The following is a 25,069-nucleotide window of genomic DNA, read 5'->3' as shown; positions in this document are numbered from 1 at the left end:
CTATTTCACACCTAGGGTTCCATTATCACACAACAATGAGAACTCCCTTCCCACCATCTGCATCTGAGCTCTCACACAAATCCCTCCCCTGCAGCCTTCACACTGCCCCACCCCCAGGTGGGAATTGCTCTGCCACTTTACCCAGAAATCCCCGCGTCCTAGTAGTAGACATTCAGACTTACAAAGTCATTAAGATTAGAGGAAGTTCTTCAAAAGTGCAATTCATGTCTTTAAAAAAATTAAACACTATAAAGTCGGAGAGCAAAACAGAATTTGTGGTTAGTTCCTGTAATATATTAAACAGCTGCCGTTTTGTCTCTGTTGGGATGTGAGGTTGTGCTGAAGTCACATCCTGATAACATCTGCACATCAGTGATAGCTTCTGCTTTATTCTTTCTGGTCCGCTGATGAGAGATTCTTTAACATCCCTTCAGTCATCAAGACCCCAGTTGAATTTCTTTGCTTGTGACAGCCTTAAAGGTGGTCTCATTTACATTTGCGAAAATGTCACAATATAGAAAGATATTTTCAGTTTGATGTTTCATCCCTTCCTTTTTTTATCCGGATGCTAGTTTTAGCTTTTCAAATGAATGTCGATCTCAAAATAGATTTTCCATGAAATATATTTTGTCTGATTTTTGAAACACCATGTCTACAGCAGAAGATTTTTTTTCCCCCAAAAAAAAGTTTTCCACGAGGAATGGCACCTCTGCTTCTGCCTGCACTGCGGGAACAGCTGTGTGCCACGGAAGGGCTAGCTGGTTTGACACGCAGTAAGGCAGCCTGCACCCGCTATTACAAAAGGTCAGGTATTGATAGGACCTTTGTTTCTTCTCTTTCCCTAATGACCCCAATTACCTCAGAGCTGAGTAAATAGTCAATAAACAATGGCATTAACATATGTGGAAAAAGCATTTATTTTACTTTCCAAGATGATTGGCAATGTCCTCTGCAGGTCCAGGGAGGTCTGTGAGATTCTAGTGGTTTTAAAGCAAGGTGGGACCATGAAAAGTAACATAGAGTATTTCCCTAAATAATCCTAAAATAACTGCAAGGATTATTTATAATGCTGAATGCATCTTTTTTTGATGTTAATAGTAGTACATAAGTTAACTTTGCAGAGCCCTATTACTTATAAATTTTAAAAGGATTACTTGGTTTTGAGTATTAATTTTCTTGATCAGTTTAGTGGAGATTTTTCTTTACTTACCTGGAAGTCATAGAGTTGAATAAATTGTTTTATTGGCACTCTTTGTCAGAGTTGAGATCTTATTCACAGAACATAACCCTCTTTTAATTTCAAAATATTTGAAAGAAAATTTATATCACTGATTTCTAATGTAATTCTATTATAGTTAGAGAATGTAGTCTGTACAGTTTCCTTTTTTAAAAAAATACATTGATAGTTATATTTTTGGTCTACACTATTGTCTACCTTGGTTAACATCCTATATGTACCTGAAAAGAATATGTATTCTACAGTGTCGGATAAATGTTCTATAAAATACTGTCTTAACCAAGACTGTTGACGTTACCATCCATATATTACACCTGATCTTAGCCAAAAGGCCGAGAAGCAATTATTACCATCCAAATATTATCTATCTTACTTATTTTTTTGGTCTATATGTTTTATCAATTATTAAGAGTGGAGTACTAAAAATGCCCAACTATGATTATGGATTTAAGTACACCTTCCTCTTCGCTTCACGGATTTCAGACTCTTATTAGACAAATACATATTTAAGATGTCTTCCTGATAAAGTGAACTTTTTCTCATTATGAAATGCCCTCTTTATTTCTGGCACTACTTCTTCTCTTGAAGTCACTTAGTCTGATATTAATATAGCTACACAGCTAGGAAACACAGATTTTATTTTTAAGTGTCTGGCTACATTTGTGGGTCAAATATTTAGAAAGAGTGCATCAGCTTACCTGTCTCCTTCGTTCCCATAAATACCAACCACAGGGGTGAATTTATCCGTTCACATCAGTAACACATAGCCTTCTGAGACAGGAGCAACTTCGGAAGGAGAAATTAAACTAAATGAAAAATGAGTGATAACATGATACAAAATAAATCCGAATATAGTGTTTATTACTTAGAAAACTTCAATCTGTAATTCTTATTATTATTTTAATATTCCCTAAAATTTTGAACTCAGTTATGAGCTGTTGCGGGTTGAATAGCACCCCCCCCCAAATTCATACCCATTCAGAACCACAGAATGTGACCTTATATGGAAAGAGGGCATATATATATATATATATATATATATATATATATACCTGATTTTTCCCTACCCCCCTTAGATAACATTCTTCTTGCCTTTAAACTCACACAGAGAAATATTTTAATGGATTAAAAAAATAGTACTGTGCAATATGTTCATACTTTCACAGTGATTCCACCTCAGCTTTGGCCAAAGAAGTATATTAAATATCAAGTGACCTTGCTATACACAAGAGAGAAATCATAAAATGATAATATTGACAACAATACTAATAAAAAGCAAGTCACTTCTAGAGATCTAATTTTGTAGGGAAAATCTCTTCAAAGTAGATTTTCAAGGTAAGATCTCCAGAATAGTTAGGACATAAGTTTCCAAGTCTCAGGAGGGACTAGCTGGGTCCAGTTCTCCAGTTTCTAGAAAATTCCAGTTCTTCATGTATAACTGAGGGACACAGCAGACTTCCAGATAGAACTTGGTCTTGTTGATTTTTAGTTGCACCTGTGGGAAACAGAAAGGCCAGAGTTGCCCTGTTAATGTTGCTGCAGTGCTGCTTCTTGCTGCTCGGTATGGTGGGACCCTCCTGAATCATGAGAAAGCTGGCAGAGCCTGCTGTCCAGTTTCCTTATAAATCCATTTTCTGTCACAGCACTTATCAAATAAAGCTCACACTTCTTCAGTTACGAGTTTGTGTCTGTGTTAGGTGTGTAGTCCACATGTCTTTCACCTTGTAAGTACTTGGATTAGCTTTTAGGGTCTGCTCTCATGTGAGTAACTGAGAGCCCCAAATGCCAGAAATTGCCAACAACTATCACTATTCCTAGGTTTGATTTTGAGGTATTTGGCAAATTTTTTCAAAGGCTCTTCCACTCTCAGAAGCTACAGTCTATATCTATGATTCTGTCAAGGCAGGCTAAATGCAATCCTCTAAGGTTTAATTGGGGATTGATGGTTCTAAACAAATCTACAGATATTCTTGGATACAAATTACCTGTGTTACTCCTGATTCTTTTATGAGAACATTTACATCATCTGCTCTTTCACTGTCACCTATGGTGACCTGTTCTGATCTAAATACTAATTTTCTTCCCCTTTAGGTTTCTGGTTTCAAACAAAAATACTCACAGATTTTGATTTCAAATTCCCCGTTTCTTTTGATAATGTCCTACATGACATTTCCTCTTTACCAGGCTCCTTTGACCCCAACCATAGTCTCCTGATCTCTTCTTGATTCTCTGATTACTGTTGATGCTCTCTCTGCATTTCCACTTTTTTCCCTTTCCCCTAAGATTAGGTTTCCTCTTATAGGTAGATCTCTCTAGGCTATTTTCTCCCTTTTATAGTTTTGACAATGACTTTAGGGACACCTCAGTGCAGATGACTCCCAAGTCTATACAGTGGTCAAAAACTCAACTATTATTCCACATAAATCTTTTCTACTTGTGCTTTATATTTCTCCAAAGTACATATTTCAACAAGCCTCAAAGCCTCATACAACTCTGAATCACCACTCATTCCTTTACATTCAGCTTTCGTATTCTGTAACATAACCTCCAAATATTTTTTTGAAAGCATTCTTTTTTTCCCCATTTTTACTGCTAAGATCATATTGCCAGCAGTGTGCAATATGACATTCAGCCCCACCAAAAAATGTATATGGATATATATGCACATGAAAACATACTTATATTTATTACAAATGTTATCAATAAAAAGGATGTGTAGCACACAATTTAAAAATTACAATAAAATATATACTGTTCTTTGTTGTAAATTTCACAGATCTAGTTCATTCTCACACAATGCATTTGTTCATTTTCGTCATACTCTCATACCCACAGCCAACCAGCAGTTGCAAGTGACAAAAAAAAAGAAGTTCTGATACATTTTTAAAAAATAAATGCAGATGTTGGAACTATACTCCTTCAATAATAAGATGGGCAACATCTAGGTAATAAAATTTATTAGAAAAATATCCTATGAATTTTTGTGCTATTCCCCATGGAATGACTATGGATATGACCTACTTTTAAGTTTAATCTTCATTATTATAAGTTTCTTCATTGCTATCTTAAACCAAGACAAAAAGTCAAGTCAGGATGTAGTAGCATTTGCCAATCACTGTAGTGTAAATACTCCATAAGGACTAATTTTAAGCTACCATCACAATGTCACTAAAACTGTGTTGGGATGAAATATTCAAGAGTACATCATTCTAGTTTATGTGCACAACACAGACAAGTGTAACCACAAATGCGTACATAATAGTAAAGGATGAAGTGGGTACTTTTGAGTATTCATTACCTTTATTTTTAATGGAAATTATTTAACTGCAAGTTTACTTTTAATAAGGACTATGTATAAAACTGACTCAACAAAATTCCTGAAAACTTAGCCGTTGGCTCTCACTAGCAAGTACAGACTGGCTCCAGGACAGCATTGTTTCTCATTCATCTAGCTTGTGCAATGATTTCCTAACTACTCCTTTTCTTTTCCTTTTTTGAAGCCATCTCTCATATAGTTTTGAGATGGCACATGAATGCATAACTCTTATTCTAACACTCAGAATATTTCCCATCCATAAGAGAATAAAGCTTGAGCTTCAGACTGACATGCAGGAATCTGGATCTGGACCTTTCAGATCACCTTCACCACTTGACTTTGTATTGTAATTCACTCTACCCGCACTTAAATTCTCACTGTTTCCAAGATACTTTCTATATTCTTCAGCAGTACTTTCTGCCCGAGATTTTTTTCTCTCCATCCTTACACATTCAAATTCTATACACACCACAAAATCAATGAAAAATTCAGATTCTGTGTGAATTTCCCCCTCTTTCTCTCAGTCTGGAGATAAGTTATCTCATTCCTCTCTCTTTACAGCAGTCATTTTTCTATCTTGTATTCACTTTTACACTTTTTTTGGGGGGGGATGTGTAAGGGAGTACTTTCATTACTCGGGATATTAAAGGAAATATGGACTCTGTTCTAATGAAACTCAGTTTACAGAGGAAGATAGCAAGTCCACAATTACCATAGAGTATGTTAACTGCTATGGTACTGGAATGTACCATAGGCTAAGAGCCAAGCAGAGAAATAGGAGAAAACCCTGTTAAGGGACTCACTCAGCCAGCTCTGTCCGTCTCCTGTCCTGAAGGAAAATGGTATATCTGATGCACAGACACGGCAGGAGCGAAGGCCGCATGGAGGTAAGAGGCAAGAAATGACGTGTGAAAGCTAAGCAGAAACCTTCTATGACAACAAGCTCGAACTTCAGTCTGTAGGAAATTGAGAACTTTCAAATGATGTTAAGTAACTATCACTTTGACGGAGGTATGGAGGGTACATTGAAAAGATGAAAGATTCGGAAGGCAACACCAGACACAAGTCTTTTGAAGCAAGTTTGAAGAAAACTGCCAAGGCACTGAATTCAGGTAGTGACAGAGAAGTAGGAATTTAGTTAAAATTAAGATTATTTAGTGACTGGATATTTGACTGATAAGATGAGTCAAATGACCTTCTGGTTGATGTCTTTGTTCAATGGATGGGCAATGATACCTTTATTTAAATAGGTAGGATAATCATATAATTGACCATTCAAACCAGGACAGGTGTGAGAGCTAAAAAGGAGGCAAAAATAGTGGGAGTGATAAAATTTTAAAATTATTTTGCTTTGGGTAATTTGCTGTTCTTACTTTATTGGTGGGACTATATAGTAGCTCTACTCAAAAGTAAATTTCCAAAATAAAATTATTTCTAAAACAGTACCACTTCTACTTGATGTGCAGTTCATGCGCAAATAACTGTGGCCAGCTCTGCATATGTTTCTGCTCCATAACTTTCCTAATTTGTTAAAAACACTGTTTTTACTATAATGTCACATTACTCCAAATTTCTTTTTTATGATCACTGCAAAACCAAGTAATTTTATTTTTAGTGTTGCCCTTTGTGAAGAATTTACAATTGCATTTCCAATAATGTCATGCAGTTAATCTATGACAAAATACACTTCCAAAAGCTTTACTTAGATTCTGTAAATTGGATGGAAAAATTAAACCACTTTTGGGATTATTTTCTACTTGAAATATCTGATGACACTGACATAAAATTGACTTCATTTAACTTTTCATGGAGTTCTTTGTGGAGTTTTTTTCTACTAATGGGTCAAAAATAAAAGCAATGACTTCATTTTTCTTTTAAACAAAAGAAATCTTGGGATCAAAATAAGTGAAATTAATTGAGATGAGCAGTCATCTGATCTAAATGAAAACTCATGTTTCAAAGAGTCGTAGATAAACATACTGAATATAATGCAAGTTTTAAATAGTTTACTTTGGACTCAGTCTCCAAAAGACATTTCTTTTGTACTATATACTGATGGTGCTTAGCAAAGTGTCATCTTCTATTTACATGTACCGTTATGTCCCTTGAGGATAGTGGGTAGTAAATGTCAGCTAACCTTTTTTGGAAGTTATATAGTCAACATCAAAATATCTTGAGAGATGATAAACCAATATTTAATTGTTCAACAAACATGCACTTTTGCTTTTCCATTTAATTTTTTGCTTAAAAGGGAGTGTATTGCAAAATATTAAAATATTTCCAGAAATAAAAATAGCTATAGATTTGCACATACAAAAAATACCAAAATGATTTTAACAAAAGTATTTTAATTCCTTTTTATGTTTTCCATGGCAGGATATGTTCAGCCATTATTACCTGCTTACGTTTCAAGGGTATACAACTTGTAATTTCCCATCTTCCCATCGACTCCATGGATGGATGACTCTATGCAGCTCACAGACCACTGTATGGACTCTGGCACAGCTGGTTAGTATACTGAGTGCCATCAGGGGTATCAGAGTAGCATAACCCTCTCATTACCACATGGACACCACATGGAGTTAGCTACTTTGGATGAAGTGGTTGGTTAACCACACTGCATCTGGAAAAAGCTAGGAATAGAGAAATGGTTTGTCACTAGTGAGAGAATGAAAATTCTGTTCAACTTGCATATTACTACACATTACTGGATGAACCCATGGCAGAAGCTAGTGGGATTCTACTGAGCTCAAGTAAGACTAGCTTAATTCATCTATTAATAATATTCCATTAAAAATAAAACACTGGAAATACATATAAAACTAGACAGATGCTGGGTCAACAGGAACAAACTAACTGTTCAGGAAAACTAGGATGTATAGTCATGCTAGCACTGTCTTGCTCCACTGGCCAAATAAGTTGATTTGAATTCCCAAATTACATCTTGTTTTCAGACTATGTGTGTGCACATATTTTATTAATGTGTGATATTGCTGGCAGTTTTCAGATTTTAATTTTCTGTTCCAGATTCCAAGATGTCCTTTTTGTGTCCATATTTTTGCCTATAATGAAACTGATTTGCCAACATTTGCCATGGCCTTTACTGTGTATTTGAAAAACATGTATTCATTTTTACAGTTTAAAGACCAGTGGAAGAGGGACAAATTTGGGAGGGAAGATTATTTCAGTTTTGAGCATGTCAAAAGTGAGGTGTCTAAGAGACATGAATGGAAAATTGAGTAAGAAGATGGTTGTGTGGCTCTGAAGCTCAGGAAAGAGCTGTATGCTAAAACTATGGGTTTGGGAATCAAACTTATAAGAGGCAATTTAAAAACACAGGTGTACGTAGCATGTCTGCAGGGAGAATGAATAGAGACAGCTCAAGTGTAGAACACTGAGAAACAACCTACCTTTATATACATATCTAACGGTCCTAATACTGCAGGATGGAGCTTTAGATTGGTTATTTACCGAGTCTGCGATAAAACATCACTCGAACTATTCTATTTAGGTGTGCTCCCCACAGTCGTGTTTTTCCACATAATCTACTCCTGGCTCTGGGGGCAAAGCCCCTCTTGGGACTGAAGATCTATTCTGAGCCAATTAGAATCACATACAGTTAAGGCGTGCAAATCAGATTGTAAAATCTAAACTCCAGCGTGGTAGACCAGCCATATTCTCTAGGTGGGCAGAGAGAAGGCAAATGGAAAGGCAAAGACATGACACAAGGAAATTGTCTGGGTTTCCTGCTACAGACTTTTCTGTTCTTTGTTCAGCCTTTAATTTATTTTACAACTCTCAGTCAAGTATCTTCTATAATTGTTAAACAAGCCAGGTATTGAGACAGTATTTGTGGTCCCAGTAATTCTACAGGAATCACTTCTGTGGCCTCTTGAAGCATCCCTTCTGAGGTTTTGAGGTTTGGTATACTCTCTTGCTTAGAATGCCTTATCTTCTTATAATAAATCTCGCCTGGATTCAATGTTAGCTTCAGCTGGTTTGTATTGATAGATTACAAAAAGCCGAAGCCTTTATATGAGTAATATTAGTATCTTCCTCAAAACAAACTACGGCATCTCATACTCTATCTCTCATTGATACCCAATAAATGTTTGTGTAATTAGTGACTGAATTAATTAATGAATTAGTTGCTTTTATTTTTAAGAATTTCCTAACCACCACCATAACTCTAGTGTTAGCTTCTAGGAGCAAGTCATCTTGTGGCAAAAATGTGGCTCCCCAGCTCCTCCCCTCCCAGCATCCTATCAGGAGTCATGCCTATTTCTAATCCGAACCTTCTAGTTTGTTTTTCTTCAGGAAAAATAAAACCCTTTAAGCTGAGAAATCCTGAAAAGCAGACTGACACCAAACTTTCTTGCATGTTGAAGTCTGCATTTTAAGTATGTGGCTATGCTTGGTTTCCTATGGAAAAGCCATATTCCATGTCTTGCTACATTAATTTATTGTTAGCCGTCTTTGAGGATAGCTTTGTACAACAGTCCTCATCCCATGCTTCAATTTGTGACTGACCCTAGGACTCCACACAACGTGAGAAGCTGCTTTATATCTGGGCATTTGGGTGTTAAAATGTAAACTGAAGATAGCTATTGTCTCTTCTCTACAGAATCTGTAGCGTAATACCCTGTTCTTCAAACATAATCACATCACTGCTTAATCACCTGTAAATTATATTCTTTGAATCAAATTCCAGCAGGACTGAACTGAGACTGAATTCCACATTCAGTCTGACAATGAGAAGATGATGGAATCCATGAAATTTTCAATGTTGTCTTTTAGGTTCCCAACCTTCTGTTTGTGTTCTTCTTTCCCCGTTCCAACGGTAATTCCATCCATACTGCCGAAGCCGTGAATTTTCTTAGTTTCTTTCTACTATCTTCCCCACCCCACTCACTCATCAAAAAGGAAGAGATCTAGTATCTGCCATTTATAGATGTTAACTGACTGATTGACTGATGACATTTGAGTGTGAATGAGATTCCGTAAATGCCTAACCATAGTCAGGCTTGTGTATTTTAAGCCTTTTGTCTCTAATTATGGAATCAAAGACTGTACCCCTGTTAAAGCAATTTCAGGCATTTGCAAGAAGGCTAGAATGTTTCTACAAGGTAGGGCCTACACTAAACGCAAATCTGCTTGCTCCTCTTAGGATAATTTACATACATTCAGGAAGAACATGAGCCCCTCCTTGAAATGGCCTCTTATCACTTAACAAGTATGGATTCAGAAGGAGCTGTCAGATGCTGGTTCCTGGGTGCCGGGTTGCTGCTGTTTTCTGACTTCTCCATGAGCCTGAAGCCACCCTGCCCAGGACAAGTATGTTTGTTGGCATCTCTTCTGTAGGAGCTTCATTTGATTCCAGATGATTCTAAGACAATGGGACTAGAAGACAAGCCTACTAGAGCACAGTAGGTAACCAGAAGAAGGAGCCAGAGGTAGGCTATGGTGTGAGCTAAGAGCAGCAGTCTGCACATGACCATACTCAAAATGAACTTCCAATTATAAAATAAATAAGTCATAGGGATTACAAGTACAGCATAGGGAATGTAGTCACTAATATTGTAGTAACATGGTTAGAGTGACAGATGGTGACACTTATCATGGTGAATATTGAATAATGTATAAAATTGTTGAATCACTATATGGTACACCTAAAACTAATAACACTCTATGTCAACCATACTTCAATAATACATTTTTTAAAAAGATGGTGAGTGGAGAATTCAACTCTCAGGATTACTAAGATGCTCAAGGAGCCTGGAGCAAACATCAGGCAGAAATCCAAGTTATCAGCAGAAGGATGTAAAGACATTGTCTTAAAGATCAGAGTCCCAGGCAAAACTGATCTTTGGGAAGAACATGGCAGACTGAAAGTGCTGGTTTGGGAAGCAAAACTAGATAAATCATGAAGATTCTAGTCCCAACAAATAGTTCTCACCATTGGACTAAGGCAAAAATCTCCCCTACTCCAATTCCTGTCCTGTAGCGAACTCTTCTGGGGCTGTCTTCCAGCCATGCTACTTCTATGGAGCAAGGAGTACACTATGCTACGAGAACACACCCATCTGAAGCCTGCACCCAACCTTCCAAACTCTGCTCAAATGACCCTGAGACTGCTTCTAGGAGACCTGAATAGGCCCCTTCCTTGTCCATTTTCTCAATAACTAACAGCATCAGCTGTATGGGCACCATGAGGCTACAAGGTAACTAGCTCTGGGGAAAAAGGCAAGATGGACAGAACTTAGACCTGGTCATGTGTCTATAATACTTACCCATGTGCACATAAGACCTCCTCAAGGTACAGAATGAAGCTGGAAGGGAAAAGAGAAGGGAAATGGTCAGAGCATTTCCATTTGTACTCTAAGCTTGGTGCTCCTTGAACTTCCCTGACCAAAGAAAAAATTGACCCCAAAGCATGAGGCCTCCTTGAACTTCCAAGTAAGAATTAAGAGGTTGTAGATCACAAGGTTAGTGGGCTCCAAATATAAAGAATTCAGTGAAGCATTCCATTACTCTCCCTTTCACAGCTGAAGGGTAAATTCCTTACTCTACTCTTTTTCTAATCATAGCCTTTGCTCAAAAGAATAACCATAATTCTCATATGTATAGGGCTCTATTTATCTACTTAGTGCTGAATGTGTTTGAAAAATTCCAGTTTGGGGGATTGCAAATTCAAATACCTTTGCACTCAAGAGTGGAAGGGCCTGTGTTAGCTTCAGGATATGGAAATAGCCCAAAGGCATTTACATTTTGAAAACAAATGAACGAAAAAGACAATTTGAAGACAGGAAAAAATATAATAAATGAATGGAAAGAATTTAGGCCCCCTAGTTTGCCAGCTCTAAATAAAACTTCTTCTTCTTCTTGACTTCCTAGAATATATCCCTATTCTTTCTTTGGTAATTCTGGAAATAAACTTTCTGTCCAAAAAAAGAGTATTATTAGAACAATATTTTTATTAATTAGTATAAAGTATGAATTATGTTCTTAGTTACTGTGCTTCTCATTACTAAGTCTACCAGAAAAAGAATATATGTTTAACAAGAATGTTGTTCATAATCCTAATATCTGTGAGATATTATGCTCTATATTCCTAGAATTAGTCTGTATAAAACATATAAACACATACACACACCCACACACACCCCACCTTGTTTTGATATAAATGGTTTTTCCCACAAGTAACGGGTTTTTTTGAAATCACATAGAAGATATTTAATATATCTTTCTTGTCCTTTAGCAAGTTGGTTCTTAGAAAAAATAAAAGGAGTACAATTATTAAATAATAAAACCAAAATTTAAGATCCAAACCAGAATATATACAACAAAATTAGTGTTGCCAATTTCACATTAGGCACTTTAGAAGGACACTTAGTCCACTGCTAAGAATATTTTTGGAAATCCTCTTTTGGGAATTTTTGGGTACCTCTGGTACAAGTCCTTTGAAATATCCTTAGTGATGGTGAATCTTCACCAATTGAGGTCAGATTTTATTTTTAGAGAGAGCAAAAAGCCAATCAAAGCCAAGCCTGCTGTATGAAATAAGTGATCAAGCTGAGTTGTTCCACTTCTAATCAAAATCAAAGCTTGCTTATAAATCTCAGAGTGGTGTGTTTATGTGGCTTTATAAGTTTCTACTGACATTGGAGACAATTTTAGATAAAAGTTACAAATATGTTCAGAGTATCATTAGAATATGTGATTGGCTTCCTAAAATAAAAATATTTGAGAAAAATAACATTTGGATGTATAGATTTTAATATATATATGAATTTTTTTAAAGTAGAAAGACATTTTTTCCCTCACACTAGACATCAAAATGAATTCTAGGTGAATTAGAAATTTTCTAAGTTAAACCATAAAAATCTAGAAGAAATTATAGTTGATTAGCTGACATCATGGCAACAAAGAACAAACCCATAAGGAATACACTTGATATAAAATTGATGGTTGAAATACAGCTGGAAAAAAAGTAAAGGAAAACACATGGAATAAAGAGATTTAGTAAATTCACACTTTTTAAAAATGGGATATTTTTCACTTTAGAAAAATCCTCAGATTGCTATACTCAGTAAAAACAAAGAAGCATGTCTCCCAGGCTGTGGAAGCATAAAATGACACAACTTTCCTCTAGGGCAAATTGGTCATATGTAAGAAAATGCCAGAAAAAACATGTATGCTGTTTGACCTAGTAAGTTAATTTATAAGAACTCATTTTAAGAAAATTATTATGAATCTGCAAAAATTTATATTTAAGGAAATTCTTTGTATTCATGAAAGACAAGAAAATCTGATGTCCAACTATAGAGGATTAACTTAGTACATTTTGGTCTCTCTATATAATAGAACAAATAATAACAGGAAAATGTTTCTAATATACCGGCTGTCAAACAATAACACATCTACAGCCATTTTACTTCTTTAGACAGACATTTACTCTATTTTCAAATAATCTTGATTCAATCATTAGAAACAGACCATTGGCATTGTGTGTGTGTGTGTGTGTGTGTGTGTGTGCGTGACAGATTTCTGCTTTTGAAAGACTCCTAGGCTATGTTGTAAGCCCTTCATTTTTGGATAAAGTGTTACCTATTTATGGGATGTTTCTCTGTAGCAATGCCATATACTTTATGCCATTTTGGAACAAAGATGAACAAGAACACTGATGCTCAAACAGCACTGCCTTCTTTGGTGGGCACATTGTGTTGCTTTACTTTTTCCTTTTAAGAGATGAGCTTTCGACTTCTGTAGACAGTCAGAGTAGGTGATTTAAAGCTTATATTTATCACTTCAGGATTGAGTCTGTTTTTAAGGACTTTTTAAATCATAGGGAACAACACTATCCAATCTACTCATACCTTTTCTATACCAGATGCTCACTTAAACCCTATCTTTCTGCAGATCTTCACACATTTTCACATGTGTTTTCTTTTCTAGTTACATCTAAGAATATGATTTTGATTATTCATATATTTTAGTGTGTTAAAGCTCGAGTTTCTTCATCATATTTCAGGCTTGTTTAATAGCTTAGAGAGGCTAAAATACCCTCAGTGAAATAACTAATCTTGCCTTCACCTCCATAACAGAGCGTATATTCTGAGTACCTGAGAAGAAAATCCCCCAAAGAGTACCTTGTAGACATGTTGGTATGTTTCCATTGGTGGGGGAAAAATGATTTTTAAGCTAAAAGAAGCTATTGAAAAAGAGATGATACTAAAATATTGGAAACTTTTTAAGGTTTTATTTTTCAAAGATTACATTTTGTGTGATTTTTCAAAAATACTGATAAAATAATTTTAATCACTAGATATATATTGTGGACTCAAGAGGAGTTAAAATATATACCATCTTTGATTTACTTGCTAAAGCTCTAGAAAGTTAAAGAAATTATTTTGAATTTTGTGAAATGCTATATGTAAAACACAGATGTATTTCTCACTTTAGTGAAAAGTGATTTCAGAGGGGCAGTGTAGAACAAACATTAAGGTATGGACTTCAGAGTCAAACATAATAATCCATTGGAGCCATGGTCGTGCCACACGCTCTCTGTGTTACTTTGGGCAAATTGTTCTATTTCCTTCTGGTACAAAGGTATAAGAATAGATATCCTGAAAGTTCATTGAAAGATAAATGAAATAAAATGGAGAAGACTTGGCTCATGAGAAGCACTAAATTATTTGTGATTATTGTTTCCACAATTAGCACCAGTTAGTGTTAGTTTTTTTAATACCACGTTTTAACACTCACTAAATATCATCATGGTGTCCTCTCCTGAGCTGTCCACTCAATAAATTATGTTATCTCTCCAAGATCCATTTAATGCTAACTTTTTTCCTAATACTTCCTTGACTTTTCTGGTTTTTACTGATCTAATTGCTTCAGGAGTGATCCTTACCCTTTACCCCACATGAATCGTAAACTTGTAGAGATCAAGATAATGCCTTCTGTTGTTTCTGAATTGCTTAAAACTTATTTATTATATCCTCGCTCTGGCTATTTATTGCAATATAATAAACGCCAAAACCTAGTAACTTAAAATAACCATCTTATTATGTCTTGTGATTTCTCTGAATCAAGAATTTGGACAGGGTTTGGCCAGGTGGTTCTTCTCTTTCATGGATATGGACAGTCACTCCGTGGTATTCAGCTGGAATGGAGGTACAGAGGGCCAAAGATGACTTTGCTCACATTCTGGTGCTTTGGTGATGGAAAGATTGGGCTCAGCTGGGAATGTTAACAGGAATGTCAATGCCTACATGTGGAGTAAGTATGTTGTCTCTCCTGCGTGGTGGCCTCATGGTGATCGCTGGGCTTCTTACATGTCAGCTGAGGTCATTAAGTGCATGACCATATAGGGCTAAGAAGTCTTGTGTCATCATCATTATTGGTTGAAATAGTCACCAGCCCACCTAGATTCATGGGAAGTGGTCACAGGTCCCGAATTTTGATGGGAGAAGTGTCAAAGAATTTGAAGCCATGGTTTAAAGCTGTCACAATCCCTTGAGTAGATTCTATATCTGGTAATATTTATATCACCAATGATGTCTTATGGGTCAGGAGATATTCAATAAAGAAAGGAACTATAAGAAATAAACTTTTGAAAAGTTGATTAAAAACTTAACTTTTGGGGGACACCTGAGTGGCACAGTCAATTAAATGTCCGACTCTTGGTTTCTGCTCAGGTCATGATCTCAGAGTCATGAGATTGACCTCCACATTGGGCTCTATGCTTAGTGTGGAGTCTGTTTGGGTTTCTCTCTCCCTCTCCCTTTGCCCTTTCCATTCATGGTTGTGCTCTCTCTCTCACACACACACACAAATATTTTTTTTTAACTTAGCCTTTGCTTATATTTTCTATAGTTAAGAAAAATCAAACTAATTATTTTGAAGTTTTTCATAGGAAGATAGCCTTATTAAATTTTATTACTAAAAAAAAATTACTACTATGAATTGAGTATTTCCTTATAATCCTAAGCCTTATTAGGCTATCTTGATCTCCCTTCTTTTACTTTCCACGTGTGTGTGTGTGTGTGTGTGTGTGAGAGAGAGAGAGAGAGAGAGAGATCTGAAGTCAGAAGATGTAGTGGTTTCTACTAATAGCTTTGTGTAAGCCACTTCTTTTCTTCAGAGCCAAATTTTCTCTTTTGTAAGAATAATAATGACGATGATAACAATAATAATATTAAAATAGTATTTAAAGTTTCATACAGCTCTAGAACTCTGCACCTCTGGGTTTACTATTTTTATAACAATAGTGAAAGAGAGGCAGAGAGTGTAGAAAGATGGCTGGTATTGGAAACAATAGGACATGGATTTTTGTTTCTGACCTGCCATCAGCTAGTGGTATAATCTTGGGGGATAATAATATCTCCTCAACTAAGTTTTCAAGGTCGTGGTGAATTGGGGGGGATAATTTCCATGAAAAATCTTGAGAAACTCTAAAGAGTTGCATGGTTGGGAAACATTTCTCAGCCTTCTCAAATGGGTGAAGAGAAAGGAGCAGGTCGCACCAGATGTTGGACAGGTTCTGTCCTTACACTAGACAGTCTGGAGCACTTCCGTGAGCATGCGTCCATGCTGGAATATTTCCAGCTCCAGAATCTGCAACGAAGCCCAGCCCACATACACATCACCCCCTTTTTCTTACTTGGAGGCTGCATTTCTAATCATTGAAAACATGCATATTGCCAGGGAAAGGCACTGATAATTCAGCCGCTGAGCCAGTATAGAGAAGTTATTCATGACTGGGTTCAATCCAAGGTCAAAAACATCAAACTCCAGCCATTAAGCAAAATGGTGACAGGCACGGTAGTGATGACCCAGAGTGAATATATTGTTCCTAGGAAGCAAGGTCAGGAATACAGCAGGCCTGAAAAAGGTTGCCGAGTCAGAGTCAGGAAAAACCAGCCTACAGTCCAGAGGTCCATGTGAAATAGCACGTTCCAGCTGGAGGAGAAGGGGGCAGTGAAGGGTAGGCCAGCCGCCCCCCTGTCCTGTTACAGGCTAGGGAATCCTCAACCTCAACGTCTAACTACGTTCACACGTTTTGTTTCTGTGCTTCGACACTCCTTCTTCCCAGGGTCTAGACCTCCTCACCTTGACAAATCTGGTGAAGACATACAAAGGGATACACTCTAGCTTTCCTGCTGAAGACGGCGGTTTGTTTGGGCCTTGAAAGGCTCAGAGCAGGGTCTGGGCTTTCTTCTTAAAATCTGTCTCCTCCTCCTTCAGCTTCAGCCTCATTCCCTTTGGAACATTCCCTTTGGAAGGAGGCTGAACCTAGTAGGTTTAAGGACTGTTGAATTTTTTAGAAGTTCACGCTTGTGTTCTCAGCAATGAGAACTGTCTCCTAACTTGTTTCTTTGTGTAGGCTTCACAAAAAACATCACTTGTGTCAGGGCAGCATGTAAAATGCAAAGCTCTGTGGGTAGTTCCCACGCTGACTAGAACTGGAGGAGTTTGCTTGTGGGGCTACAACATGTCATAGCGTATGAAACTACAGAAAAGAGTGGCTGGTTTCAGCCTCCTCCTCTCCACAGAAGTGGCTGCAGACACCCACCCAGATACCAAAGTCAAGAAAGGGTCATGCTCTGCCTTGCCTCTGTTTAAAACATCTTCTGAAAGGCCAGCACTTGCCGGCCACTGCAGAGAACTCTCCTGCGGCTCTGGGTGTCTGGGAAATGCCTGTTTCATTAAGGATCCTGAACCCTATCATGTTATACTTCAGAAGTAGTGACCAGCCTACTTAAAACAAAGAAGCTTTGACCTTTCTCCCCTTCTGAAACCAAAAACAGATGAAGTTAAAGTGACTCATTTCCGGCTTTAAATATGCTCTAAAAAACATTTTTTCAAGTAGTTTTGGGCCTCAGGGTTTGAGGGTTGTCTTTTTTTTTGTTTTTTTTTTTTTTGAAGGAGGGAGGGGGAGGTTGTTTTTCCTTTGCCTTATTTTTACATAAATATATCCCATACCCTTCTTGTCAAGGTCAACATATTTATTATTTATATTCATGGTGCAGCCTACTATACTTTTTTTTTTTTCCTTTTAGCTTCCTTACTTTCTTCCTTTTTTTTTTTTTTTAAATCTGTGTTGTTTATAACCATGACCCTTGATCCTCCAAGTCTTAAAACAGCTTGGCTTTCAGCAGCTAAATCTGACAAGGTCAGCATTTTTCTGTTTATTCTGAGAATACTATTTACCCTCTGGGGTTTTTAAAAGCAATTCTGTAAAACATCACTTGGAGAAAGTTTGTAGCATTCACAGAGACTTCCATAAAGTCAGATCACCATAAATGACAACTTCTTGCTCTGATTTTTGAACTCTGGGAATATTATCACTACTTATTTGATGCCTAAGCAGCAGTACTAACAAAGATTTTAAAAATAAAATTATAGATTTAAAATAATCTCAATGTATATCACTTCTGGCACTTGACACCTTGAATCAAACACTAATCAAATAATTCTTGTGTTTTGTCCTTTAGACAAACATTTTCTATTAGGAATTGCATGATACATCATATTATTTATTTTAAGTCATAAATTAGGATAAAGAGAGGAAGTAGACCTTTTCAGTAAAATCAAGCTCTAGAACCAATCTACTTTTGATCCAAAGGTAACGTGTGAAGCATTTGGGGGCTCATAACTTGTGCTTAAGGACACAAAAGCTGTCTCAGAGCTGGCAAAATTGAAAGTGTTATTGGAAAAGAGACTAGTATATTTGTCCAAGGTTCAAAGATAATCCATCAGGCCTGGCTACAGTTCTTCGTTCCCCTGAGCCCATCAGATCCCAACAGGCCTCCAGATCAAGCAGCAAACATAACTTTCTAGCTACTCATTTTCCGTAAAGAACATGCCTCCGCCACACACAGACCTCCCCACCGATAGGCTTGCCGGTAAAACCAAAGTATGTAATACATTCAAATCTCATTAAGAAGTTTATCCACTACACTGTGAGAAGAAAACCTTTAGCTCCAGCAAAAGCACTGCTAGTTATAAGGCACTGCACTAGCAAACAGACCTCTTTTTGGTGGTGGATGAGGGTGTTGGACGAGGGTCGGAAGGGGCTTAAGAGGACACTCATGCCATTGGCAATGTTCTGCGGTTTCTTCAGGGAGAGTGAGGATACTTCCATCTCTGGCTCAGGAGGATCAAGGAGCAGGTGGCGCCCGGGAGGGTAAACGCTGCTAAGTCTGCATTTATTCCTTTAGCCCTAACTGTACATTAATTCAATAAGGAAGCCTAATAAAATAATGCATTTTTCAAAATGCTTAGCTGGCATTTCGGGCGGGGTGGGCAATTTTTATTATTTACCGAAGAATGCATCTTGAAGGAATTGGTGAACCGAGTAAGTCCGCGCTGTAGGCTGCTCTGGCCTCCAGGGGTCACCCTTCCCTTTAATGACTCTACGACAATACTCAGAGACCCCCACCCTGAGGGACTTTGGTCTTTTAGCAATTTCTTGTGCCCTAGTAACTCTGAGAGTCCCCGAGATTGCTTTTATGTTCAAGAATGTGTGCTGGTTGTCACTTTCCCCCACAGCCAGCCATCTGTCTCTGTCGGCTGCCACACCCTTCTGCCTGCAACCTCTTGCTGCCTGACTCTGACTTCTGCCATTTCTGCTCCCCGCGTGCCATTTTGTGCCAAGTGTGGACATGGGCTTATCTCGTTTTTCCCCAGAGCCCAGTCAATAGCAAGCTGAGATATTTAACAAAATTTCGTAGAAGCCTTAGGGGTAACAGAAGGAAGGAAATCACAAGAGAAAAATTTTTAAAAAGGGAAAGAGATATAGGACGGGATACTAGATTTGTGTGACTCTTTCCAGAATGTGTATACCGCCACAGGGATTACTTACTAAAGTCTCTTTTTTACACACACTCACACACACCCCCACACACATACACACACCCTTCTTACTTCATGTTGCTATGGCTAGCTTACTTCTCTCTCATCTGGAATCAAGACCTTCAAATCCTCTGTGATTGCCACAGAGGGGAATATTTATTTTCCTAAAAGGAAACCTGATGTGATCTTCAAAGAATATAATCCTTTATATTATCATATATGCCAACTTTTCTCTGAACATTCTCATTCTTTCCAATGGCTCAGACTTTGTCAGAATAAAATCTTTGCTTTGCCTTATTTTATTTATTTTAATCAAGAAGTGGGGGCAGGGAGTTGTGTGTTTAAAAGACAGGATGTTTCTCGATTCTACTCATTCATTTTCAATCAAATATTGGCATCTACCTGGGTAATCCATTCCACCAGGGAGTTAGCAACTAAAATCAAGCACCCAATGTGATTTAAGGAGAAGTCCTGGTGGTTTAAGATCACTCAGAATTTAAAAAAAAAAAAAAAAAAAAAAAAGTGTACAGCAGAGTTGCAAGCATAAAGGGAGAAGGCAAGAACTCGATTCTGGAGGCTGACGGGTAAATCAGTTCAGATTTTAGGCTTTGTAGACTGACGGAGGAACTGTTAGCAATTAGATGAGATAGTGACACTTTTGGGAGAAAAGCGAAGACTAGAAGGATTGTGTATGGAGTGGCAGGGGGTGGAAAAGAAAACTACAAAGCTGATCTGAAAGTAGAATTTTTAATATACTGTGTCTCCTCAGTGAAATGGACTTCCTTATTAAAGGCTGGAGAGTGATTAGAAAACCCAGGATGACTAACTCTGGACTGGCCAGGGGCAAGAGACATGAAATAAAAACTCTCTGGGGTCTGCCACTGTGATTTCGCCTGCCCTCTTCTTCAGGGACTTAAATCAAGCATTTGGTCAGGGCAATAATTTGGTGCCCCTGCAAACTAAAGTGGTTAAAATATTTGTTCACATTGATGCAAAACAGGACCTCATGGGGTGCCTGGGTGGCTCAGTCCGTTAAGCATCTGACTTCAGCTCAGGTAGTGTTCTCAGGGTCCTGGGATCTAGTCCTGCATCAGGCTCTGCACTCAGTCAGGTGTCTGCTTGTCCTTCTCCCTCTGCCCCTCTCCCTGCTCTGTCTCTCTCTCAAATAAATAAATCTTGAAAGAAAGAAGAAAGAAAGAAAGAAAGAAAGAAAGAAAGAAAGAAAGAAAGAAAGAAAGAAAGAAAGATGAAAGAACCTCATGAGGGAAAGATTAAGAAGGAAGATTTCTATTGGTGGCAGCTTACACCACTGACCCAAATTAGAATTCTTCACTCAATAAATCAAAGACATATCTGAGAAGATATTCTGGGGACTAGCTATTGTTATTTGACCAGTTCATCCCCACCCCATGAGGAATACTTTAAAAGGTATTTCTCCCAACAGTATATAACTTTTCTTGGAAATTTTCCAATAAAGTGAATCCTTCCAACTTGTTAATTTCCCAGTGATTTCCCTTAGAGACCAGGAACCCTGGGCACCATCCAGCTGGTCCACCTTTCAACATGAATTTACCAGTCTCATGGTACTGCCACCTGGAGCCACAGACATTAGGCACCACTGAACACATGACTCATTCCCTACTTATCCACACGATAGAAAACAAACAGTGCATTTCAGAGTACAAGATCTCTCCCCGTGAGGATGACCACTCAATGTTGTTGAATTGAAATTAATAGAAGTGGTTGGTCTCAGAGCACAAAGAACAGTAGAATGCAGGTCAGACGCAGGAGATGTAAATCCAAAATGTGCAGCCTCAGTCACCTGGGTATGATAAGTCAAATGAAGTTTGGGGCCACTTCTTTGTGCTGCCATGTCTTAAGAAAACATTTAAGAGATTTCCCGAGAAATGTGCTCCATTGTAGCTTATGCAATAAAAAGAACTTGGGACTTCTCAAGGCTGCCATTTCATTAACATGGTTTGCATGTAAACTTCCAATTGGTTTCTTTATACTCACTTTTAAAATGAATATATTCTTCTGCATTAACATTTTATATAAAATCATGATCTAGACATGTACATGTACTGCTAAAATTAAATCATCAATAATCACTATCTCAAATGAATTACATTCCAAAAGCTCTGGCTAATGATTTATCTCTTCGTCATGGAACCGATCTCTATCAGATTGATTTATGTAGCAGCCAATCATGTTTCAGTAAACTTGCAGCATGCACATGCATCTTTAAGTGATGATAAGCTGTGACTCTCCATTTATTTGTACAACACCAGCAACAAAAAAAGAAAGAAAAGAAGGAGAAATTCCCAGCCTCTTTCAAAAGCTTCACACAGGGACCAAATCCTCTAAGAAGTGATAATAGCCAATTCTGTATACATTTTTAGAACAACTGATATAGTATCAAGCATATACAAAAACAGTCACAAAAACAGTAAACATTAAAATGGTGACATCTGATAGAGAGAATTCTTTGCCTTTGCGTGTTTACATTATTTGCTTTGATAGCAAGGTACCTTTTTGCACATTTACATTATTTGCTTTGATAGTAGATGCTTTTGTTAGTTGTTGAAGTGATTGACAACCTCATGCTGTTCTATTTAATTGCCTTTTCTGCAATGCAAGGTTCTGTGTTTAGAAGACGCTGTTTCATAAATAAATCCAAAGTGTGTGTGTGTGTGTGTGTGTGTGTGTACTACAGAGGTTTCGTTTCTCAAGCCAATTCTGTAACTATTCAGCTACAGCTGTCGCCATATTTATCTGTATTTACATTAAGGTTCATTCTTATCCTTCATGTTTTTTGCCTTTCCTATGGGTAAGGAGATTAATGGATCTCCTTAAGAGAATAAAAACCTTTTCATACGGTTCTTCATATTTAAAGGAAGAGTGAGGCATTGGACATAAAATGCTTTAGCAAAATATGCAAAAAGTTTCAAATTTAAAGGTCTAAACAATTACTCCCTGCAAGACTATTTCAAATAAGTAAGACCTGTAAGAATTTTGCATTCTGCCCAAGTTTATATACTAGCTCTTGAATTTCTTCTCTCAATAAAATCCAAGTAGCAAACTTTTCCAGTTAACAAAACCTCATATAGAAACTCCAAAGGGTTTCTCACATGATGATTTCAAAAATCTTCTGTCATTCCAAGTTTGATTAACATTGTTGTGGTAGACAATATATGGAGCTCAATATTGTAAAATCTCAAGCATTTTTTTACTTAATCTAAAAATTAAGTTCCAGTAATTCTTAAAAGTAATCTATTACTATACTTGTCCTCAGGATGTATTTCAAAGTAATTAGTCTTGTTTTTTTGTTTTTGTGTGTGCGGGGTGGGGTTTCAATTTAATCACTCTTGGTTCTCTGTTATAGGTCTAGATGATTTTAAACACATTTGATGAATTCTGCAGGTCAGCACAGATGGATATAAATACTATGAGGACTTCTCCCCCAATTCCCTGTTGTGAGTGTAAATCAAAGAGACAGTGATTTTAGAGGCAAAGAGATGGAGAAACGAAACTTAGACAAAGGCTTTCAACTGGACTGAGAAATAAAAGTTGGGCAAGATGACTGTTTTGATCGTTAAATGAGACAGAGTGATGCAGGGAAAATGCTTAAATTTAAATCCTGAAACTAATACTTATAGCTGTGTAATTGTGTAAATCTCTTAACCATTCTGAGTTGTTTCTTCTTCTATAAAAATGGAAATATGCATTATCTACTTTACAAGAAACAACCAACACTGGATAGCTTGGAAAAGGGGAAGCCAAGGGAATAAATATGGAGCCCTCACACCCTGCTGTCTGAGTCTCAGCTCTCATTGGCCAAATCCAGAGAGCAGGAAAGCCAATGATGCAAATCACAAAGCAAGTCTCCAGGGCAGAGGGCGGTGGAGAATGGTGAAGAGTAAATTATGAGAGATAAGTGGAAATATCAGTATAGAGATGAAACGAAAGAGTATGACTTTAAAATAAAAGAGAACCCAGAGACAATCATGCTTTGATGACATAGAGTAAGACTATAAAGGAAGTTAATACATAGAGTGAACTCTAAAGTATGAGTAGTTAATCACATTAAAAAAAAAAAAAAAAAAGATAGGCAGAAAGAATTCTTGGCAGAAAAGATAGTATTGGCAATGGCCCTGAGGAAAGAGCTCAGTGTATTGTGCGATTTGGAAGACCCATGTAGCTTCATAAGTCAAGGTAAGGAATTTGATATAATCGGTTGTGCAATGGATTTTAAACATGTGAGTGGTATTTAGAAGGATCCTTCTCGATCGTGTGTGAAGAAAAAATTTAACAAGAAAAATGGGGGGGTAAAGAAAAAAAAGGAAAAGGAATAATTTAAAAAATAAACATATAATGGATCAGATGTCAAATGGCAAAACCAAATGATTAAAAACGAAGGAATCCATACAGACCACAAAGCTCACATGTGTTCAGAAGAAGGACAGTGCCTTTCAGCTTGAGTTAGCAATGAAGGTTTTATGGAAGACAGAACTTTAGCTATAAAGGCTTAATGTAGCTATTAAAGGCTAATATAGAATTAGAGCAAATAGAGAGAAGGGGGGTGCCAATCCCAGAATAGGAAGAAATGGAAGTCAGGTGGATACAGGAATATTTGGGAAAGAATGAAGGAGGCTCTTTAGGGAGAAGCAGAGGAAGATAGAACTGAATATAGGGAGGAGCAGAATATACATGTTTCTGGGCATTAGTGAATTAATTCTCTGATTTTCAAAGATAAGGTTTTAATTCTTAACCAGGTCTTTCAAAAAGTTTGGTGAGATTTTCAGGTATTTTGGACACTAAGATACTTTTGGATTTTTCCCCTCAAGTCATATCATATAACCAAGTAACTTGCTCTTGATCCAACTTATGTAAGGCTGGTTCTGACTAATCATTTCCCCCCAAATCAGAAATACCTGAATTAAAACACACTTAAAAGGAGGTTTGCCAAGCCGGTCACATAAGCATTGCTCACATTATCTGCTAGTTTAAAGTACACATCATTGCTTCCCTGGTGCAGAAATTGAGAAAGAACTATTCATTTGTTCTCACTATTTTTTTTTTAAACTAGGAAATCTGATATTGTCGATTATGGAAAATGAGTTATCTTTTCACCGGCCTACCAAATGCCAGGATAAGTTGAAATAGCATTTATACAAATTTCTTTTTTAAAAAAAGATCTTATTTATTTATTTGTGACAGAGAGAGAGAGAGAGAGCGCACAAGCAGGGTGAGTGGCAGGTAGAGGAAGAAGCAAGATCCCCACTGAGCAAGAAGCCCAATGTGGGGTTTGATCCCAGGACCCTGGAATCATGACCTGAGCCAAAGGCAGATACTTAACCAACTGAGCCACCCAGGCATTCCATAAATATCTAAGAATATAATTGTAGTTCTAAAAGATTATTGAAAGCTATTTTGGGGGGACAGTAAAGCTTCAATGTCATTCTTGTACTATGCATGCAATACTTCATATGGAAATGTTTGGTTATTTTTTTCCCTAAAATAGCACAGAACTCTCAAATTGTTGTGGTTTTTAATTCCCAGAATGTATCTATTTCTCTTAGTGGAAGAAATGTAATTGGCAAAATACATAATTCTCTAAACAATTCATAATCTATTATAGTCAATATCTATCAAAT

General features: G+C 37.2%; 1 long non-coding RNA gene across 2 annotated transcripts in view; it reads right to left on the bottom strand.

Annotated features, from left to right (window-relative positions):
• The window catches only part of LOC116860450, a 56,260-nt gene that overhangs the window by 609 nt on the left and 30,582 nt on the right, over nt 1-25,069 (bottom strand). Inside the window, exon 2 of one of the 2 annotated variants that reach the window (XR_004381312.1) lies at nt 1,936-2,023. This is a non-coding gene — a long non-coding RNA (uncharacterized LOC116860450). Of the gene's footprint in view, nt 1-1,437; nt 2,024-25,069 lie in introns of those variants that run through there. The other variant, XR_004381313.1, reaches the window with a different exon arrangement.

The sequence above is a fragment of the Lontra canadensis genome, unplaced genomic scaffold (assembly GCF_010015895.1).
Source record: "Lontra canadensis isolate GAN:19392208 unplaced genomic scaffold, GSC_riverotter_1.0 scaffold4, whole genome shotgun sequence".
NCBI classification, from domain to species: domain Eukaryota; kingdom Metazoa; phylum Chordata; class Mammalia; order Carnivora; family Mustelidae; genus Lontra; species Lontra canadensis.
Note: the sequence above shows the minus strand (reverse complement) of the source record. Positions and strands in the feature narration are given on the sequence as shown.